Here is a 13234-nt window from a genome sequence, read left to right as displayed (position 1 = left end):
TTTCGTCCATTTTGAGTTAAATTTTGTATATGTAAAGGTAAGGGTCCAACTTCCTTTTTTTTTTTTTTTTTCGGTATGTAGAGATCCAGTTTTCCCAGCACTACTTGTTTTTTCTTTTAATTTTATTTATTTAAATTAATTTTTATTGGAGTATAGTTAATTTACAATACTGTGTTCCAGCACTATTTGTTGAAAAACCTTCTTTCCCCATAAAATGGTCTTAGCATCCTTGTTGAAACTCATATGATCATATTCAATACATGCATGGGTTTACTTCTGGGCTCTAGTCTGCCCTCTATTCTATTGGGGAGTGTCTAATGAGGATGGAGTTTCAGTTTGGGAAGGTGAAAAAGTTCTGGAGATAGATGGTGGTGATGGTTGCACAATAATATGAAGGTACTTAATGGCACAGAACTGTACACTTTAAAATAGTAAATCTGGGGCTTCCCTGGTGGCTTAGTGGTTAAGAATCCACCTGCCAATCAGGGGACATGGGTTCAAGCCCTGGACCGGGAAGATCCCACATGCCGCAGAGCAACCAAGCCCGTGCGCCACAGCTACTGAGCCTGCGCTCTAGAGCCCGCGCTCTAGAGCCCGCGAGCCACAACTACTGAACCCACGTGCCACAACTACTGAAACCTGCGTGCCTAGAGCCCGTGCTCTGCAACAAAGAGAAGCCACTGCAATGAGAAGCCCGTGCACCGCAAGGAAGAGTAGCCCCCGCTCGCCGCAACTAGAGAAAGCCCACTCACAGCAATGAAGACCCAATGCAGCCAAAAAATAAATTAATTTAAAAAAATAAAATGGTAACTTTTTTAAATGGTAAATTTTATGTGTATTTTTGCCACAATTTTCAAAAATTTTAATGAAACAAAGACATTTTCAGAAAAGCAAAAGCTGGGATAATTTGTAGCCAAGAGCCCCTTACTCCAAGAAATGCTACAGAAAATTCTTCAGGCTGGAGGGAGAGATAACAATTCAGGTCCACAAAAAGGAAAGAAGCACATTGAAAATGGCAAAATGTGGGTAAATAAAAATACTACTGTTCTTTCTTTTCTTAAATTTTTTTAAAAAATCAATTGCCGGGCTTCCCTGCTGGCACAGTGGTTAAGAATCCGCCTGCCAATGCAGGGGACACGGGTTCAAGCCCTGGTCCGGGAAGATCGCACATGCCTCAGAGCAACAAAGCCCGTGCGCCACAACTACTGAGACTGTGCTCTAAAGCCTGCATGCCACAACTACTGAAGCCCGCGCGCCTAGAGTCTATGCTCTGCACGCAACAAGAGAAGCCCCTGCAATGAGAAGCCCGCGCAACACAACGAAGAGTAGCCCCCAAACACCGCAACTAGAGAAAGCCCCATGCACAGCAATGAAGACCCAATGCAGCCAAAATAAATTAATTTTTTAAAAAAAGTTTAAAAAAAAATCAATTGCCTTTTTAAAGTAAAAACAGTAGTGGATCACGAAGTTTAGATCATTTATAGAAGTAAAATAAATGACAACAGTACAAAGGACAATAAAGGTGTAAATACAACGATACCGTTGTAAAGGTTTCGTTAAACGTGAATCAGCTGTGATGAATTAAGGACAGATACTGTAATCCCTAAAGTAACCACTTAAAAAATGATCAAAGAACTGGCTAAAAAGTCAATAGAAGAAAAAGAATGAATTACTTAAAAATAACTAACCCAAACAATCCAGGAATGGAGAAATAAAAGAACAAAAAGCAGAGGGGACAAAAAGAAAACAAATATCAAGATGACAGACTGGAATCCAATCATATGAGTAATTACATTAAAGGTAAATGGAATAAGCATCCAATAAAACTGATGAATCTCTTGATTCATTAAAGAGAGAAAACATAAATCACCAACAACAGTAATGAAAAACAGGACATCTCTACAAAATCTACAGAATAAGATAAAATTATGAATAACCTTACGCCAATATGTTTAACAACTTAAATGTAATGGATAAATTTCTTGAAAAATATAATTTACCAAAACATACAAAAACATAAAATACATGAATAGTTCAAGATCTATAATAAAGAAATTGAATTCATAATTAACAACCTTCCCACTAGAAAACTCCAGGCCCAGATGCTTCATTGGTGATTACACCAATTTTTTTTTTAAGAAGTTGAATATTTTATTATTAAACTGTTTCTTATTTTCCTGCAAGGCTGTTGCTTCACCGTATAAAAATAGCACCAGTAAACACAGTATATTACAAAATTAAGATAGTAACGTTCTTCACTGGACACTATACAACTAACAAACTTTTCTCCACTGTCATTTATTTCCAGTGGCAAGTCCATTGAGTATTTTGACCCAAATCCAGGGACGGCTGTAAGCAAGTTACAATATTATATAAGGTTAAGATAACAATGTTATCCTCGAATTACAAAATTTTTGTAACTAGTTTTACCACAGATAATTTCAGGAATTCTGAGTATTATAACTGGAGACTAGCCTAAAAATCACAGGGTGTTGTGAAAAAGATGTATAGTGTTTATCTGAAATCATTAGGAAGTTAAGGGGTATTTTTTTCAGGCAACAATGTTGCAAGCAGTTTCTTTTGCTAAAAGTTGCTTTTTAAAAATCCACCACTAATTTAAGACAACTATGCTAGGTTAAGTTGTTTCAAATTAGTTTATTTAGGGGTTCCATTTTCACTCCTCAATAGATTTTATGTATTTCTCATATGCTTCTTCACTCATTAGTTCATCAGGTTCTGAAGGGTTACTGAGTGTCATCTTGATCAGCCAACCATCTTCATAACAAGATTTGTTGACAAGTCCTGGATTTTCTGCTAGAGCTTCATTAATTTCAGTTACTTCTCCTGAGAGAGGAGAACAGAGTTCACTAGCAGCTTTCACACTTTCCAAAGCACCAAATTCGTCTTGTTTGTTCAATTTTGTCCCAACTTCAGGCAAACTACGGTAAACAACATCTCCCAAAGCTTCCTGTGCAAAATTGCTGATTACCACTGTTCCAACACCGTTTTCTATTGTTACCCATTCATGTTTGTCTGTGAATTTACGACCCGACAGCAGAGCGGGGCCGGTGCGCAGCGCCCGGACGGCGCCCACCCGCAGTCCCGAGGGCCGCGGCGGCAGGGCGCGTTGGGCGCAGAGATGGCGCGCAGGCTGCAGACCGCGGCCCGCACGCTCCGAGCCACTCGCAGCGCCATGTTCGCAGGGGTGCAGAGGGAATCCGCGCAGCATATAGAGCCACACCAAATATTTAAGGAAGATAAAACACCAATCTTACATAAACTCCTTCAAAAGTAGAAGAGGGGCGTCCCTGGTGGCGCAGTGGTTGAGAGTCTGCCTGCCGATGCAGGGGACACAGGTTCGTGCCCCGGTCCGGGAAGATCCCACATGCCGCGGAGCGGCTGGGCCTGTGAGCCATGGCCGCTGAGCCTGCGCGTCCGGAGCCTGTGCTCCACAACGGGAGAGGCCACAACAGTAAGAGGCCCGCGTACCGAAAAAAAAAAAAAGTAGAAGAGAAGGGAACACTTCCCAGCTTGTTTTATGAGGCCAGCATAACTGATACCAAAAACTGACATTATATAAAAAGAAAATTGCAGATAATATCATTCATGAACATAGACAAAAAATTAGCAAATTAAAAAATATTACTACTGAGTCGTAAAACAAAGTATTAGCAAATTGAATCCAGCAATATATAAAAATGATAATCATATCCATATGGAGTTTATACCAGTTATACAAAGTTGGTTCAACTGTGCAAACTTAGGATAGGCAAAAATGTCTTAAAACACAGAAAGCACTAATCATAAAAGAAAAACTTGATAAGCTGGACTTCATCAAAATTAAAATTTTATACTCTTCAAAAAAAAAAGGTAAATCTTAGATTGGGAAAAAATATTCACAACACATATATATGACAAAGGACTTATATTCAGATTACACTTTTAAAAATTCCTACAACTCAGTAATAAAAAAAAAAGACAACAACCCAAGTTATAAAAATGGGCAAGGGCTTCCCTGGTGGTGCAGTGGTTGAGTCCGCCTGCCGATGCAGGGAACACGGGTTCGTGCCCCGGTCCGGGAAGATCCCACATGCCGCGGAGCGGCTGGGCCCGTGAGCCATGGTCGCTGAGCCTGTGCGTCCGGAGCCTGTGCTCCGCAACGGGAGAGGCCACAGCAGTGAGAGGCCCGTGTACCGCAAAAAAATAATAATAAAATAAAAGGACTGAGAAGATCAAGTACTGTCAAGGACATGGAGCAACAGCAACACTCACACACGGCCGGTGGGAATGTAAAATGCTATAAACACTCCGGCAGTTTCTTTCTTTCTAAAAGACACTTACCACACCACTCAGGACTCCCACTTCTAGATATTTACCCAACAGACAGAAAAACCTATGTCTACACAAAGACCTTCATGTGAATGTTGGGGTTTTTTGGTTTGTTTTTCATTTCTTGGCTGCGCTGCACGTTTGTGGGATCTTAGTTCTCTGACCAGGGATCGAACACAGGCCTTCGGCAGTGAAAGCACCAAGTCCTAACTACTGGACTGCCAAGGGACTCCCTTTTATTTATTTATTTTTTAATTTATTTTTTAGTTTTAGACCTTCATGTGAATGTTGATAGCGTTATTCATAATAGCCAAACCATGGAAACAGCCCAACAAATGGTGAGCATATAGCCAATCTGAGATCCATCCATTCAGTGCATCACTACTCAGCAATCAAAAGGAACAAACTATGATAAATATGACATGGCTGAATCTCAAAAAGCGTTATGCTGAGTGAAAGAAGCCCAGGTTCAATCCCTGGTTGGGGAACTGAGATCTCGCAAGCCATGCGGCGTGGCCAAAATTAAAAAAACAAACAAAAAAAAAACAAACCATTACAGTAACATACAGAGTATTTTCACTGCCCTAAAAATCCTCTGTGCTCTGTCTACTCATCCCTCGCTCCCCGCAAGCCCTGGCAACCACTGACCTTTTTATTGTCTCCATAGTTTTGCCTTTTCCAGAATGTCATATAGGTGGAATCACACAGTACGGAGAATTTTCAGATTGGTTTCTTTCACTAGGTAAAATGCATTTAAGATTCCTCCATGTCTTTTCATGGCTTGATAGCTCATTTATTTTTAGCACTGAATACTACTCCATTGTCCGGATGGACCACAGTTTGTTTATTCATTCACCTACTGAAGGAATCTTGGTTGCTTCTACGTTTAGGCAATTATGAATAAAGTTGCTATAAACATCGTATGCAGGTTTGTGTGTGAACATAAGTTTTCAACTCCTTTGTATAAATACCAAGGAGTGAAATCGCTGGATCATATGGTGAGATTATGCTTAGTTTTATGAGAAACCGCCAATCTGTCTTCCAAAGTGGCTGTACCATTTTGCATTCCCATCAGCAAAGTTCCTGTTGCTCTACAGCCTTGTCAGCATTTGGTGTTGTCAGTGTTCCAGATTTTGGCCATTCCAATAGGTGTGCAGTGGTATCTCATTGTTTTAATTTGCATTTTCCTGGTGACACAAGCTGTGGAACATCTCTTCATATGCTTACTTGCTATCTGTATATGTTCTTTGGAGAGATGTCTGTTAAGATCTTTGGCTCATTTTATAATCAGGTTATTTCCTTATTATTGCATTTTAAGAGTCCTTTGTATAATTTGGATAACAGTCCTTTATCAAACATGTCTTCTGCAAATATTTTCTCCCAGCCTGTGGCTTATCTTTTCATTCTCCTGACAGCGCAGAAGTTTTTAATTTTAAGGAAGCCCAGCTTACCAGTTATTTCTTTCAAGGATCATGCTTTTGGTGTTATATCTTGGAAGTCATTGCCAAGCCCAAGATCATCTAGATTTTCTCCTATGTTATCTTCTAGGAGTTTGTTTGTTTGTTTTTATTTACTTTTGGCTGCTTGGGGTCTTAGTTGTGGCACGCGGGATCTTTCGTTGCAGCGCACGGGCTCTTCGTTGCGGCGTGTGGGCTCCTTTCTAGTTGTGGCACATGGGCTTCTCTCTAGGTGTGGTGCGTGGGCTTAGTTGCCCCGTGGCACGCGTGATCTTAGTTCCCTGACCAGGGATAGAACCCACGTCCCCTGCGTTGGAAGGCGGATTCTTAACCACTGGACCACCAGGGAAGTTCCTTCCAGGAGTTTTATAGTTTTCTGTTTTACATTTAGGTCTATGATCCATTTTGAGCTCATCTTTCCAAACTGTGTATGGTCTGTCTAGATTCTTTTTTTTTTTTTTTTTTGCATGTGATGTCCAGATGTTCCAGTATCATTTGTTGAAAAGACTATCTTTGCTCCATTGTATTGCCTTTGCTCCTTGGGCCAAGTATCATTTGACTATTTTTATATGGGTCTATTTCTGGGCTCTCCATTCTGTTTCATTGATCTGTCTATTCTTTAACCAATACTACGCTGTCTCGATTTACTGTGGCTTTATAGGAGGTCTTGAAGCTGGGTAGTGTCAGTCCTCCAACTTTGTTCTTTAATTTTGAGTTGGCTAATTCTCGATCTTTTGCCTCTCCCTACAAACTTTAGACTGAGTTTGTCAATATCCACAAAATAACTTAGTGGGATTTTGATTGGGATTGAATTGAATCTATAGATCACGTTAGGAAGAACTGATATCATGACGTTATATTGTGAGTCTCCCTATCCATAAACAGGAAATAACTATTTAATCCTTCTTTGGTATCTTTCATCAGAGTTTTGTCGTTTTCCTCATCTAGGTCTTGTATGATATAAACTTTTAATACGCACACTCATGTATTCAGTATGGAGTTTGTCCATGTAATTGCCATCTGCCTTTGAGGTCAGGGCCATGTCTGCTTAAGTAGCAGATGATGTGACAACATTTGTAGGTATGGACATCAGAAATGCTGATGAAGGGGAGGAGAATCTGACAGATTCCATTAGAATTTGGATTCTAATCCCAGCTCGACCACTAACTTGCTGTATGACCTGGCAAGAGATTTCCCCTTCTGGGCCTTAATGAGGGGGTTAGGCTAAACCAGTGGATCCTGGGCTCAACTCCCAAATGCTTTTTCAGTAGGTTTGGGGAGCACCTGGAGACGTCTGTATAATTTAAAACTTAACGCTGGTGTTTTTGATCTCCGGGATCCACTGACTTATTTGGAGTAAAGGTTCCCAAATCTCCACCACTCACGTGCCTTTAGTGATTCAATAATTGCTTCATATGCCCCTAGGCCTAAAGAAATACCTAATAGTTCTGTCATTAAGCAGATAAGCCCAAAAAAACTCAGTATTTTTTAAAAAAATAAATGTATTTATGGCTGTGTTGGGTCGTCATTGCTGCGCGCAGGCTTTCTTTAGTTGCGGTGAGCGGGGGCTACTCTTCGTTGCGGTGCACAGACTTCTCATTGTCGTGGTTTCTCTTGTTGCGGAGCACGGGCTCTAGGCACGCAGGCTTCAGTAGTTGTGGCACGTGGGCTCAGTAGTTGTGGCTTGCGGGCTCTAGAGCTCAGGCTCAGTAGTTGTGGCGCACGGGTTTAGTTGCTCCACGGCATATGGGATCTTTCTGGACCAGGGTTCCAACCCGTGTCCCCTGCGTTGGCAGGCAGATTCTTAACCACTGCGCCACCAGGGAAGCTCCAAACTCAGTAAGTGTTTATGTCCTAACAATTTAGTGCCTTTTGGGCGCCGCACACTGTCTCAAACCTCGAAATCAGACTGGACACCCCACTCTCCTTTCCTCTTCCACACTGACTTACACACAGTACTTGCTTTTTATCACAACCACCTCTAAAACCTCGGCTTGGCAAAGATAAGACATTATCAGAAAGAATGCAGTGTGAGCCGACGCTGAAACTGCCTCAAGCCAGCCGTCAGTGCAGCATCAGACGGCACTGTGTTATTGGCTGAATGGTGGCCCCTCTTCAAATTCATTCACGTTGAAGTCCTAACCCCCAGGACCTCCGACTATGACTGTATGTGGAGACAGGGCTATTAAGGAGGTAATTAAGGTAAAATGAGGTCATATGGGTGGGTCCTAATCCAATGTGACTGGTGCCCTTATAAGAGGAGATTAGAACACGGATATGCCCACACAAAAGAAAGACCACTTCAGGTACAGCAAGAAGACAGCCATCTGCAAGCCAAAGAGAGAGGCTTTGGAAGAAATGAAACTTGCTGACACCTTGATCTTGGACTGCTAGCCTCCAGGACTGTGTTGTTGAAGCCATCCAGTCTTGGTAATTTGTTAGGGGAGCCCGGCAAACCAACACACTAGGTTTCCTCTAAGATTTTAAAATATCCCTCAGCACCCCTGAGAGGTCCCTGCCATGCCTCAGAGCACCTCAACACGTAGTTGCAGAACCACAGAGGGTCTTAAATATTCCCCACTCAAATCAGTAATTGCTAGGGTATAAGTCAGCTAGCAAAATTTCACTCAGCATATATCAACATTTCTGCCCTAATCACACACCTGGCTCTTTGCTTCAGTAGACATCCATCATTTGGTCGAAGAGTCACCCTAGGCCAGTGATTTAGGAGGTCTTTGGAACAGTCTGGGAGAAAGCCAGTCGTGAACTGGACCGGGATGGTAGCAGTGGGAATGCAGAAAAGTGGACATATCGGGATATGTTTTGTGGTGAGAAGTAGTTCAGTCAGAACTTGTAGATGGATCTGTGACTGGGAGAGAGCAGAATCAAGGATAATTCCTAGGTTTTTGTTTATAATTAATTACATTTCTATTGTGACTACAATCTTTCATTCCACAATTTTTAGTGAGAGTCTGCTAAATGCCACACTATGTCCAAGGTGTTGGGATACAGAAGTGGGAAAGACAACGTCCCTGCTTTCACTCGATTAGGAGAATGGATGCTAAAGCTAGACTGCCTGGGTTCAAATTCCAGCTCTGTCACTTAGTAGCTGTGTGACTTTGGGCAAGTTACTTACCCTACCTACGACTCAGTTTCCTTATCTGCACAATGGGGATAATAAAGGTATCCACCTCCTAGAACTGCTATAAGGATTTAAAAACAATATATCACAGCCCTTATAACAGTGCCTAACAAGAGTAAGTAGTCTATAAGTTTTAGCTATTACACCTCAGGGAACTTTTATCCTAGTGGAAGGAGACAGAAAACAAACACTGAATATTATATTGTGGTAAGTTCAATGAAGAAAATCATAAAGGGGGATGTGATAGAGAGCTTCATGAACTACTTTACCCGGGGGCTCAGGAAAGGCCCTTCTGAGGAGATAACATTTAAACTGAGACCCAGGGGAATTCCCTGGTGGTCCAGTGGTTAGGACTGTGCGCTCTCACTGCCAGGGGCCCAGGTTCAATCCCTGGTCAGGGAACTAAGATCCCACAAGCCGTGCAGTGTGGCCAAAATTAATTAACTAATTAAAATAAAAAATAAACAAGCCAGTAGTGAAAATAAATTTGCTTTAAGAAATAAACTAAGACCTAAATGGTAAGAAGGAGCCAGACATGAGAATATCCAGGAAAATAACATTCTAGAAAGAAAGAACAAAAGCAAATTCCCCAAGGAACAGATCTGGCATGTTCCAGCGACAGAAAGAAGGTCAGTAGGGCTGGAATTCAGTGAGAGAGGGAGAGAATGATGCAGAGTGAAGCTGGCAAGGCAGGCAGCTGACAGATCACGTAGAGGCCCTTACAGGTCAGCAGGGTAAGGAGTCAGATTTTATTTCAGAGTAATGAGAGGGACTTCTCTAATGGTCCAGGGGTTAAGACACCACGCTCCCAATGCAGGGGGCCCCGGTTCCATCCCAGGTCAGGGAACTAGATCCCGCGTGCATACCGCAACTAAGAGTTTGCATGCTGGGCTTCCCTGGTGGCGCAGTGGTTGAGGGTCCGCCTGCCGATGCAGGGGACACGGGTTCGTGCCCCGGTCCGAGAAGATCCCACATGCCGCGGAGCGGCTGGGCCCGCGAGCCATGGCCGCTGAGCCTGCGCGTCCGGAGCCTGTGCTCCACAACGGGAGAGGCCACGACAGTGAGAGGCCCGTGTACCGCAAAAAAAAATAAAAATAATAAAAAAAGTTTGCATGCTGCAACCAAGACGTCTGCATGCCACAACAAAGATCCTGCATGCCGCAACTAAGACCCAGCACAGCCAAAATACATAAATAAATAAATATTTTTAAAAAAAAAGACTGATGAGGAGCAAGGGGGTGATTAAATGAGGAAGGCGGCGTGGTTCAACTTTTTAAAGAGATCTGTCTGGCAGTTGTATGAATAGGTTTTAGGGACAAGAGTCTGCTATAGGACTTCAGGCAAGAAATGAGGGTGACTTCATCTGAGGGGAGGGACAGACGTAAGAGGACAGATCTGGGATGTGTCTTAGATGTAGAATCAACTAGACTTGCACTTCATACAAAGGTCCTGCTGTACGAAGCTCAGGACAGTCGGCCTCGTACTAGTCACAGGTGTTGACATTTGCAGCTTAGGTTCAGATTTGCAGCCTTAGGGCTTTAGATTCTGACAGTCGTGGATTTGAATTCTGGCTCCACCACTCAGCCAGTGTGTGACCTTATACAAGCCATCTTCACAGCTTCCTCCCCTGTAGAAGGGGGATGGACAACAACACTTGGCTTAGGCGGAGCTGTGGAAGTTAAATGAGAGAACCCAGTCAGAGCACTTCGCACAGAATCTGACCACACAGGAAGAGCTCAGTGAATGTCAGCGGTTATCACTGCGCTCAGTTACTGGACATCTCCACACTCATTCCGATGAACCAACTGCAACTGTTCTTTGCCTGGCCTCCCTGCCTCCAGCTGCACCTGCTCCAATCCATCCTCACTCTGCTGTAGGACTTTACCTCGGACATAAACCAGTCATGTCACTCCCCTTTCAGAATCACTGCAACAGCTCCCCTGCCTACAGACAAAACCCCAGTCTTAGAACAACACCCAAAGGCCCTGCGCACTCGGCACCCTGCCTGCCTCCCCATGTCCTAGCCTACAGCCATGCTATATTATTTCAGTTCACCAACTAAACCACTGTTCCAACTTATCATGCTTTTGTCTATGCCAAAGTATTCTTACCCCCATGTACCTGTTAAACAATAACTCATCTGTCAAGACACAGCTGAAGTGTCACTTATCCTGACACCTCCCTTCCCATCCACCGAGAACTGCTCTCTCCTCTCTGTTACCACTGTGAACTGCACACAATTCCAGTACTTCACTGATCCATCTATAGTCTTCACCTGTGAAGTCGCAGAGGGCAGGCACCGAGAGCACCTCTGAAACCCCTGCACAGCGCCATTCAGGAAACATCTAATGAATGGAGAACAATGCAGAAGGAGGAGACTTTTATGAATACAATTCTCCAGGGGAGTATGTTTAGTTCCTAGTTGGTGGTCTTCTTAGGGAGGCTTCACCCTGAGATGATTAGGAAAAAGGGCTCTGGAATCGGAAAGAAATGTGTTGGAACACACACATGCTCCACTGCACCCTCACTGTGCGACCCTGAATACATTACTTAAACCTAAGACTCATCTTAGGTCTTCATCTGTGTCTTCATCTGTAAAATGGAATGATAATAACCTCATAGGGTTGCTGCAATGAGCAAAAGAGACATACGTAATGAGCTCAGTCAAGAGCCTGGCATCCATCGAGCACTCAGTGCAGAGTAGCTTTTAAAAAGTGCAAAAAATATAGCAGACCGCTAATAGTGATTATGGGGTGTGGGGGGACAGATTTTGAGGGGGGCTAAATTTCCATTTTATGTATTTTTATGTATTGTTTGAAAATCAGAAAAATAAAGATATAGTGAAATTAATAATAAAAATTTAAAACAGGGGGATTTCCCTGGTGATCCAGTGGTTAAGACTCCAACGCTTCCACTGCAGGGGACTCAGGTTCAATCCCTGGTCGGGGAACTAAGATCCTGCAAGCCACGCTGACACAGGAGAAGAATTTTAAAAATTTTAAAAATTAGGGACTTCCCTGGCGGCACAGTGGTTGAGAATCCGCCTGCCAATGCAGGGGACACGGGTTCGATCCCTGGGCCGGGAAGATCTCACATGCCTCGGAGCAACTAAGCTCGTGCGCCACAACTACTAAGCCTGCGCTCTAGAGCCCACGAGCCACAACTACTGAGCCCGCATGCCAGAGCTACTGAAGCCCACGCGCCTAGAGCTTCTTGTGTTCCGCAACGAGAAGCCACAGCAATGAGAAGCCCACTCACCACAACGAAGAGTAGCCCCCGCTCGCCGCAGCTAGAGAAAGCCTGCATGCAGCAACAAAGACCCAACTCAGCCATAAATAAATAAAATTTTAAAAAAGCAAACAAAAAAACAGATCCAAGCCTTCTACTCCATATCCATTGTTTTTTACAGGCTCCCAAGCCCTGGAAAGACGGGTCATGTTTAAGAGTAAGTATGGCCTAACACAACATTGAAAATCAACTATACTCCAATAAAAAAATAAATAAATAAAACGTGAGCCAAAAAAAAAAAGGCACCGCCAAAATCAGTAAGTCTGTCTGAAGTGCTTAGCAATAAAGCAAAGGTGGTAAAAAAAAAAAAAAGAAGAAGAAGAAGAATTAGAAGTATGGCTTTGGTCAGCAGGGGGCTGGCACTGGGAGAAGAAAATGATTTCTTAGGAATCCTTTGCCCTAGACTGTCCATTCTAAACCACAAAGTAAGGAGACAGGTATCCGGGGCAGTAGCTCTGTTCGGTGATGAACACTATATAGATAACAAGAGTTTGTTCCAAGCCAGCAGCAGTCACAGACTTACATGCTTTCAGTGGCCAGATGCCAGCACAGATGCATGCATGTTGTAAACAGTGGGGACTGGCAAGCCGGAGAGGACAAATGCCATCTAAAGGAAACAAAACTAGCAGCCCCAGCCAAGTGCTGCCCACCGTGTAGGCACCAGTGTCCCCACATATTCTAATTTTTTAAAAAATAAAAGCTGGAAATCCAGATTATTTTTTGTAACATTTAAATATTACTTCAAAAAATTTTATAACCACAGTACCAGCCAAACAGAACACTTTTGCAGGCTGAATTCAGCACATAAGTTCCAGTTTGCACCACACTTTTCTACAGGATTTCTTAGGAAATTGAGGCTGGGGCAAACCATGGGAATGGGTACCTCCACCAAGGTCAGAGTCCTTCATCTTTGCCTGTGTGTGTACAAATGACTTAAGCCCGTCTGTCCCCATGTCTTTCCCAGTTAACAATAAAGCTGAGAGTCTTTTTTTTTTTTTAACAAAGTATCTAAAACTTC

General features: G+C 43.0%; 1 pseudogene; it reads right to left on the bottom strand.

The window, feature by feature from the left end:
* Positions 1–2674: 2674 nt before the first annotated feature.
* On the bottom strand, positions 2675–3222 carry LOC112394729 (glycine cleavage system H protein, mitochondrial-like; annotated as a pseudogene).
* Between the last annotated feature and the right edge of the window lie 10012 nt (positions 3223–13234).

Source organism: Neophocaena asiaeorientalis, unplaced genomic scaffold (assembly GCF_003031525.2).
Source record: "Neophocaena asiaeorientalis asiaeorientalis breed wild unplaced genomic scaffold, Neophocaena_asiaeorientalis_V1.1 scaffold242, whole genome shotgun sequence".
NCBI classification, from domain to species: Eukaryota; Metazoa; Chordata; class Mammalia; order Artiodactyla; family Phocoenidae; genus Neophocaena; species Neophocaena asiaeorientalis.
Note: the sequence above shows the minus strand (reverse complement) of the source record. Positions and strands in the feature narration are given on the sequence as shown.